Source organism: Thunnus albacares, chromosome 7 (assembly GCF_914725855.1).
Source record: "Thunnus albacares chromosome 7, fThuAlb1.1, whole genome shotgun sequence".
NCBI classification, from domain to species: Eukaryota; Metazoa; Chordata; class Actinopteri; order Scombriformes; family Scombridae; genus Thunnus; species Thunnus albacares.
The window spans coordinates 297,958-307,744 of NC_058112.1; the positions used below are offsets into that span (position 1 = coordinate 297,958).

At 37.2% G+C, this 9,787-nt stretch overlaps 1 long non-coding RNA gene across 2 annotated transcripts; it reads left to right on the top strand.

Annotated features, from left to right (window-relative positions):
• The first annotated feature begins 7,516 nt into the window (after positions 1–7,516).
• Positions 7,517–9,756, top strand: LOC122985785. 2 transcript variants are annotated; one of them, XR_006404192.1, is made up of 4 exons: positions 7,517–8,052; positions 8,449–8,549; positions 8,733–8,994; positions 9,294–9,756. It is a non-coding gene; the product is annotated as an uncharacterized LOC122985785 (long non-coding RNA). The 2 variants fall into 2 exon arrangements; XR_006404191.1 differs by lacking the exon at positions 9,294–9,756 and having other exon boundaries at positions 8,733–9,287.
• Positions 9,757–9,787: the final 31 nt, after the last annotated feature.

The following is a 9,787-nucleotide window of genomic DNA, read 5'->3' on the forward strand; positions in this document are numbered from 1 at the left end:
TACGTAATATTGCAAAAATAAGGCACATCCTCGCTCAAAAAGATGCAGAAAAAATAGTCCACACATTTGTTACTTATTGCAACTCATTATTATCAGGCTGCCCTAACAAGTCTCTAAAGACTCTCCAGCTGGTCCAGAATGCAGCTGCAGTTGTACTGACAAAAACTAGAAAAAGAGATCATATTTCTCCCGTTTTAGCTTCACAGCATTGGCTTCCTGTAAAATCCAGAGCTGAATTTAAAATCCTTCTCCTTACCTACAAAGCCATTAATGGTCAGGCATCATCATACCTTAAATAGCTCATAATACCCTATTACCCCACTAGAACACTGCACTCCCAGAATGCAGGCTTACTTGTGGTTCCTATAGTCTCCAAAAGTAGAATTGGAGAGAGAGCCTTCAGCTATCAGGCCCCTCTCTTGTGGAACCATCCTCCAGATTCGGTGCGGGGGGCAGACACCCTCTCTACATATAAGAGTAGGCTGACAAAACTTTCCTTTTTGATAAAGCTTATAGTTAGGGCTGATCAGGCTCGCCTTGGACCAACCCCTAGTTATGCTCTATAGGTCTAGACCATTGACTGTAGAAAATATGGACGTTGTCACCGTGACGTCACCTATTGGTTTGCGAACTGCCATTCTGAAGCCTTGAGTGTAGCGATTTGATCATCACCATCTTGGATTTGGCCGTCGCCATGATTGATTTTTTGGAGCCAGAAGTGACCATATTTGGACGAGAGGGTGGAGCTGACCATAGCGCTAGCTGCTAGATTGGTTAGCACGGTGCATTTACAATCTATGGTTAAAAGTGATAATGCTAATGCTAGTGCTAATTTCTGCTAGCGAAAAACAAGCGTAAAACCGTTAAAACAAAATGTACTCACCAGAAAAAACGATCATCCAACTCATTGATTGTTGTAAGACCTAATATTGCAAGGAAGAAGAATTCTGAGTCAGAAAACTACAATGATTTGAAAAAAGTAAAGAGAGCAAATGAGATTTAAGAATGGAAATTAATTGTAGAGTTTGGACAACATTCCAGTAACATCTTGCATTCAGTGAGACTTACAAAGGCTATACATCAAGAAATTGGTCCGATTAAGCATGCATTTTTGAGAGGATTTTTGAGTAGAGGAAGGATGTTGATAGAAGCAGCAAATAGCGTCCAACAAGGAAAGATATTGAAGAGGAAAACACTGAATTGAGTTTGAGTCAAAAGTCATGTCCCAGAGGCAAACTGCAAGATACATGGAGTAATTAGTGGAGTCCCTTTAGAAATTAGTTTGGAAGACCTCAGGAAAGAAATTAAAGGGGGTAACATAACTGTAGTGAAACTGTAGTAGAAATTAAAGGGGGTAACGTAACTGTAGTGAAACGCCGTCCAACTAGGTATCAAGGTAAAATAGTTAACAGCTCGTCTGTTCTCCCTCAGTTTGAGAAAAACATGGTTGAGAAAGTAATGATTGGGTGCATGGGTTTTCCAGTCAGAGAATATGTTCCTAAGCTTCTACAATGTTTTAAATGTCAAAGGACTGGGCATGTGGTAGATCAATGCAAGTCAAAACCGAGGTGTGCCAGATGTACTGGTGAGCATGAATATGGTGGTTGTGCAGCTGATGCTAAATTGAAATGTTGTAACTGTGGTGGGGAGCATAATGCTGCTTATCAACATTGTGAAGTTAAAAAAAGAGCAATTCAAAGATATGAAGTGCAAAACAGAATATCATATGCTGGCAAATTTCACAAAATATGACAATGAAGTCCTATCCATTCACCCCAAACACAGACTCTACAAGTGACTTCTCTATACCACCACAGGTGCATAATCCAAGTCCCATGAAGTGTTCACGCAAGTGTGCAGTTAAAGAAAACACCCTGATTGTGGATAGTTTAACTTTGTGGCCTTCATTGGGAAGGTTGTAAGCATCTCCATGCAACAAACGAAGAAAACATCAATACTGAAGACCATAGTTGATGCAGCTGATGAATATTCAGGCATAAAAGATCTGACTGTAGAAATACTGCATGAGATGTTACTCCCTATTCCCAATGGATTCTTGCAGTGTAGTGATTAATATCATGGTTTTCTTTATTCTTTGATGGAATGCCAGAAGACCTATCATGAATGGTCAAGAGTTTAAGAAATATCTACAGCAATTAAACAATAAAGGGTTAGGGTTAGAGGTTAGAGTTTGGTTATCTTAGCAAAGGACCAGGCCAGCCACTGTTTTCTACTTATATTTTACCTTTTTTTGTTTGTTTGTTTTGTTAGTTTCTTTGATCCCCAATTCCCATTGGCCGTTTGCTCACTCAGTACTATGGCCATTATATTGGCATTTGAGGCTTACCTTTAGTAGTGTAGGCTAGGCTAGGCTTCAGCTGCAACGCTCCTATTGTATGTTATATTTTGGATGATGATCTCATGTAATAGTTGCTTTCCTCTCCTCCGTCTTAATAGTTTGACTCTGTACAAGGCCGGGTCCATGCTGACACACCCCCTCTTCCTTGTGGCGGGACTGCACAGGTTGGCACATTGTAGTTGTGTGTATACTTAATACCAACACTAGATGGTATTTTGGATATTTTAGATGTTGTGTGTAGTGCATGCTTTTTGGTGTCAGGCCTGCTGTACCCTTCTCTTGCCCCCCCCCCCCTTTTAGAAAGGCTTAAGCAAGTAGTTAGGAATAATACTGGAGAGGATTTTGTTCAAGCATCGGAAGAACACTGTTAGATAAAGTTTGGGAAATGATAAAACAGATGAGGGGAATAAGACAAGATAAACATCTACTTGTGTCACAGAAAGACCTAGAAATTGCATGTCAGAATATGGAGAAGGCAGAAATGTTTGCCAAGAACTTTGTTAAGAGTTTTCAGTTCAGATAATGTATCAGAAGAAGGTAAGGTTAAGAGACAGCAAACGCTAAATAAATTTCCTAATGTGTATGAGAAAAGAAATGCTACTCAGAGTACTATGAATGTACCATTCACTATTTATGAGCTTAGAAAGGCCCTGAGTAAATGTAAAAGGATGGCTCCTGGTAAGACAGTATATGTTATGATAGCTAATCTAGGTGAGTTTGCATTGGAGAAACTACTAGAACTGTATAATAAGGTCTGGGAGGAAGGTAAGCCTCCAGTAGTATGGAAAGAAGCAATTATTATTCCAATCACAAAACCCAAGAAAGACCCTACCTGCCCAGATAATTATACGCTTATAGCTCTAACATCATATATTTGCAAGACCATGGAGAAGATGATAACGGAAAGATTAACATACCATATGGAAAAAAAACGATTTATTTACACCATGTCAGAGTGGATTTAGAAGAGGGTGTACTATAATGATCCCATTAATGTGCCTGGAATCTGACATTAGAAAGCTCAAGCAAATAAAGAAGGGGTGGTAACTGTTTTCTTTGATATAGAAAAGGCATAATGTAATGTGGAAGGAAGGTCTTTTAATAAAATTAGATAATATGGGTATTGGGGCAAAATGTATAATTGGATAAAGCAGTTTTCATTTGGCAGGTCCATTTGGGTTCGTGTTGGGAATTCTTTCTCAGAGAAATATTTAGATGACAAAGGTATTCCTCAAGGCAGCGTTATTAGTCTTCTGTTATTCTCAATCATAATGAATAATATATATAAGCAAGTCAGTCCAGATATTGGAAAATCACTTTTTGCAGACAATGGGGCAATTTGGAAAAGAGGAGGAAATATAGAGTATGTTATTAAAAAAAGTTCAGGAAGCTACCACTGAAGTTGAAAACTGGTCTCTGATGTGGGGATTTAAATTATCTGTAGAAAAATCTCAAACTGCTTTTTATGTGATGGATAATGATAAGATATTTACCTTAAACTTTATAATCAAAGATTAGGAAAAATTAAAATGTTGAAGTTTTTAGCATTATGGTTTGATGCATTCCTCACATGGAAGAGTCATATAGACAAAATTGAAGATAAATGTAAGAAGGTCTTGAATATTATGAGATGCCTGACAGGGTGCACTTCCTGTACCATCTTTGGTAGAGACCGTAACGGTAGTCTGAAACCACAGAAGTTGTGACAAGATGTTGGCTAAAACTTTACTTAGATAAACATAAAATACAGAGTGAAATTGTAAGCAGTTACAGAGTGAAATTATCTAGCTCCAATCTGAATTTGTGGCAAATAATGGTCATTGTAGCGAGCTATCAAATTGTTACTCATTTGTTTCTTGCTTAACGTTAGCTAACTTTAAGTTTAAGTGAGGACAAGACAAGAGAATAGGCTATATAACACTAACGTTATACAGTGGAAACCGCTTATATAATCACAGTTACAGTGATCAACCGCTTACATGGATCAAAAAGCTCAGGACAGAATCATTCCTATACAAACGCTGTTTAAGTAATTTTCTTATAGTAATCAATAGTCCGTTTACAGTGTTCATTTTGTGTCTTTCAACACATGAAAACATGGGGGGGGGGGGTTATGGTGACTCTCTTTTTATTTTTTATTTTTTACCTTACTCCTATGATACACATATGATATTGTAATTAGCGTCTGCTGTACCATTATCAGGGGTTTGGGTGTGTTTATTTGTAACCACCATGAAACAATCAGAAAATAGAAAAATCGCTACCACTGCTTGCTCTCATCCACTCGCTAGCTCAATCGCTAGCTCGCTTGACCACCGCTCTTTCTCAATTTAATTCAATTCAAATAGCTTTATTGGCATGAACAAAGAAACATGTTGACAAAGCAGTTTACAGAAGATTCATATGTTACATACTACATATACATATTGAATACACAGGTGTTACATGCAGGTTCTGTATTACACTGATGCAGTCCATTCTTTGATTGCATTACAATACAGTACAACACAGTTTAATTCTCTCTCTCTCTCTCTCATGTTAAAATGAGTCAGGAAGGCGTCAGCAGTGAAACAAGCGTTTGAAACAGCTGTACTGTATTGTGAAACAGCTACAGTAAATAGCAAAGCTGGCCATTTCATTACGTTTTCATTCATGTAATAAATATACAGATGTCAATTAGATGGTAATCTGCATGAGAAATTAAAAAAAGAAAAGAAATCGGTTATAATAATCATCCACTTATGGTGATTAATTTGACCCAGATGGACGTGATCACTATAAGCGTTTTCCACTGTACTAACCAGCTGACGAACCATCCAGCCAAAGTGTGAATGAGCAAAAGAGATAGAAATAATGTTATTGACAGCTCTTTACATTACTTTTTTGCCTCTCAAGTATTCAGAAACAGTCATATCAGTAGGCATAGATTATTATTTATAATCAGTTAATGTCAGTGAAAAGGTCACATTGTGTTGATCATAACACAATTTTATATCTCTCAATTCCTCAACATGTAGATGGATAAACGACATTTCTTCAAAAAAGGCAGCAGCTCCGCTGAAGGCCAGTCAGGTGAGAAGATTTTGCTAGTTCAGACAAATACAAAATTAAACTGGTTGATCACTAATTAAGCCCTGAGTTCTTGTAAATCTGAGTTTAATAAAATAACGTGTTACTAAAAACAGGCGAGGGAGAGGAGAAAGATGGAGGAGACTGACATGGCTGAAGGAGCAGGTCTGATGGAGGCTAGTGATTAAGAAGAGAGCGAGTGGAAGTTGTTTCAGCTTTCAGTTAAAATTAATACTGAATTTTATGGCATAGGCCTATTACTCATACCAGGCATAAACTAGCCTAAATGATTTTATGACATTTTTAGTTTTAGAGGTTCACACATCAAACATCAGTCTGTGTATGAATAACATACTTAGGACCTGCAACATATCTTAGAGAGAGGAGATAGCATTCCTTGACTTCAATACCTTTGCTTGATCTGTGCCTGTTGTAAGTGGATGGAAAGCATTTAATTCATATTAGATCCTTGTCAAATACAAACTATGAAGAGACAGATCTACTGTGTTGATTTTACACCTATTGCTATAAAAATTCATGAAAAACTGGGGTCATTTAAAAAAAAATCCTCCTCCCAGTCCCCCCTGGTAAAGGCTTAGCCCCCTTAACCATAAATCTCTAGTGACGCCCCTGGTTGTGGGGCAGTCAAATCAACACAGTTGTCAGCACCACAGGTGGAAGTTGGGGACATGCTATTACAGTTAAGAAGGAGACAATTAATGGCCTATTATTGGGCAAATCTATAAAATTGATTTTATGAAAGATTTACACCATATTAAAATGGTTATGAATAGGTTTTGGGAAATGGGCAAAATCTATAAGGAGAGTTTTTGCACAATCATATCAGATATAACTAAGGAACTGGAAGTTAATAATTGGGCTATCAGTCAAACTGTTTCAATGCCAGCTGTTCCACCATGGCTATTGCCTCAACCATCTGTTGATTTCTCAATTTTGGATCACGTTCATTCAAGTAAAAAGGCATTACGTGAACACTGTATTACATGAGAGATATGGGCAATATGTACATATATTTACAGATAGGTCAAAAAATCCAGAGAATGGGAAAGCAAGTAGTGCATTTTATGTCCCAGAGTTAAAAGTCAAGTTGAACAAGAGAACTACATATCATATATCTGTATATGCAGTTGAAATTATGGCAATCTTGTTAGCCCTACAATGGATCGTGGAAGTCAAACCTTTGCATATACTGCTTTACTCAGATTCAAGTTCAGCCCTGGCTAGTCTCAAGCATACTTCTTCAAGACGCAGACAGGATATCCTTTAAGACATTATGAGATATAGAATTATTAGATTAGGAATTGATGTACAGTTTTTATGGGTACCAGTGCCTACGGGCATCCGGGGAAATGAGGTTATGGATCGTTTTACCAAAAATGGATTAGATAGAAATCAAGTAGAAGTTTCAATAGCAATAAGCAAGATAGAGGCAAAGGCTTTTACATGGAACAGGATTGAGGCACAGTGGCAAAGGCTGTGGGACAGGGATACTAAAGGAAGGCATTTATATCAGATTCAACAAGAGGTTGGACCTCTCCAACCTCTTCCTGCAGGGGGAAAACAAAAGACATGAGTGCCTGATCAGCAGAATAAGACTGGGACACACAAAACTAAGCTCATCTCTACACCTCATCGTGAAGCATCTAACCGGAACTTATACAGAATAATACTGAAATTGTGGATCACGTTTTTTTCATTGTCTCAAATATACAAGACAAAGATAGCTGTTAAAGAATGAACTGGAACATAAAGGGATTGAACGCATGGACTTGAAAACACTCTTTACAAATGACTGGACATTTTAAAACATGTCTTCATTTATCTACAAAGCATGAGTTTAATAGGGATTGAAGAACTATGTACTGTAATTCAACAATTTGTGGCGATAGTGCTTCAAATGGTGGCAATTCACCATTAAACAGGAAGAAGAAGAAGAAGAAGAACAACAACAACAAGATGGTGACTGCTGTGTGGTTCTTGTTGCTGCTGTTCTTGTCGAAGTGTCCTTGGGCAAGATACTGAACTCCAAATTGCTCTTGATGACTGTGCCATCAGTGTATAAATGTGTGTGAATGGTTAGCTCCCTCTGATGAGTAGGTTTGGACCTTGCATGGTAGCCCCTGTACCCATTCAGCGTATGAATGTGTGTGAATAGGTGAATGTGACATGTCGTGTAAAAGCGCTTTGAGTAGTCAGGAGACTAGAAAGGCGCTATACAAGTACAGTCTGTTTACCATTTACAATCTGAGTCAACTGTCAATGTGAGCCGCGCATGTGCGAGGCGCTCCGCCATCTTGGACAGCTAGGTATGGCAACACCATTTGGACAAACCACATGTCACGATATAAGTTTAAACTGTTGATATGAGTCACTCGTGCCGTTTTACATGCATGCACAGCTAATTTATGTACCTTCATCTATTTGTTATAGGCTATAACGTTTGTACATGTGAGAAGACAGAGACGGATGAGAGTTAAAAATGTGTGAATTTCAGTTTTTCCATCAACTCCGAGCTTACGTTGAAGCTGGAAAGTTCACCACAGTTGGGGAAAAGCTGACAAGCTGGAAGATTACTCAGTCAGCAAGTAATTTCATCTTGAAAGGTAACATAGCTATGTATTTTATGTCGATTATCATGCGTGTGCACATAATGGGTCAAAAGTGACCAGACTGAGTTTTTATTTTCTATATTTTTGCAATAAATAAATTTCATCATTCAGTATTCCATGTACCCCTGAATTTGTCATCACATTCATCATCATAAATCCTTATTTTCATTTTTCCTTTCGTTTTTGAATAAAAATCATTTTCATATCACTACCCTTCTAAAGCACATGGGTCAAAAATGACCTGTATTCATTCCTTATGTTATTTCAGGCATGTCTGAGTGTTTCTTGGTTATATCTTTGAAATAAATTTATTTTACCATTTAATAGTCCAAGTTTTCATCAAATATCTTGTTTTTGATTACCAAAAATGATTATTTTTATTTTTCTCAGGTGAAGAACCTACAGTGACTACAGTGATGACAACAGTGACAACAGCCAGCTCTTGAGAGGAATTGAGAAGAAGATGCAGCATCCCAACACAAGACACTGAGGTAATAACCAATATGAGTTAGAACTTTAATTTGTTTTTATTGACTGTTGTATCTGTTATGAGTGTGTGGACAAACATATACAAGACAGTGCCATATAGTTTTGAGTTGTTTATTATTTATTGTTTGTGGTATAATATTATTTGTTGTACTGATATCTTTACTTTTGTGTACTTTCAAAAAAAGAGGAAGATGATTTGTATACTGCACTATTCACAAACATCCGCCTGCCACCTGAGTCCCGCTGGAGAGAACCATGTCGCTGCACGATCTGAGTCAACCGTTGATGTGAGTCACGCATGCGTAAGTGGCTCCGCCATCTTGGACATCTAGGTACGGCAACACCACTTGGAAAAAACCACATACTCGCCCGACACAATTGCGATTCGTGAAAGAATAACTTTTGACTGCTTTCCAATTACTATGACTGAAGGCTTGTTACAATAGGGTAAATCCAACAACTTACCATGTAGTCACATTTAAAGAGTCACACATCTTAACATACTATATCTCTAAAAATACAAGTAATGTCATTTTCATTATTATTGAAATTAAACATAATTATCACAGCCAAATCATCTCTCTTTAGCTCATACAGTCTATGCTCTAGCTTGGTTATCACATGCATTCAATATGTTAGCAGCTGGTAGTTAGCAATGCAACACACCTCTGCTTTTCTCATACAGAGTTGATATATTTGAATGGATAGTCATTGTTTTATTTTTGTTATCCTCATTTTTGACAAAGAAATATGCCATCATTGAGTGGCTTGACATCCTCCAAAGAAGCCAAGAGTGATTATAAATATCATGGAAATATCTGGAAATCAGACCTTGCCTGTTGTGATTTCAGCATAATGTACTTTTTAATTTGAGAATGATATAAATTAACTGAACTTTTAAACATTAAATTACATCTGTTATACACTCACAGAGCACACTACAGACTGGTAAAATATGGAAAATAAAATAGAAATATAATATAAAATATGTTAAATTTAAAAACACACCAGCACAAGGTTTCATAAGTTAGATGATTTGGCTGTGATAATTATGTTTAATTTCAATAATAATGACATTACTTGTATTTTTAGAGATAAAGTATGTTAAGATGTGTGACTTAATAAGTGTGACTACGAGGTTAGTTGTTGGATTTACCTTAATGTAACAAGCCTTCAGTCGTCGTATTTAGAAAGCATTTAAAAGTTCTTCTTTCGCGTGTCCTCGCGAATCGCGATTTTG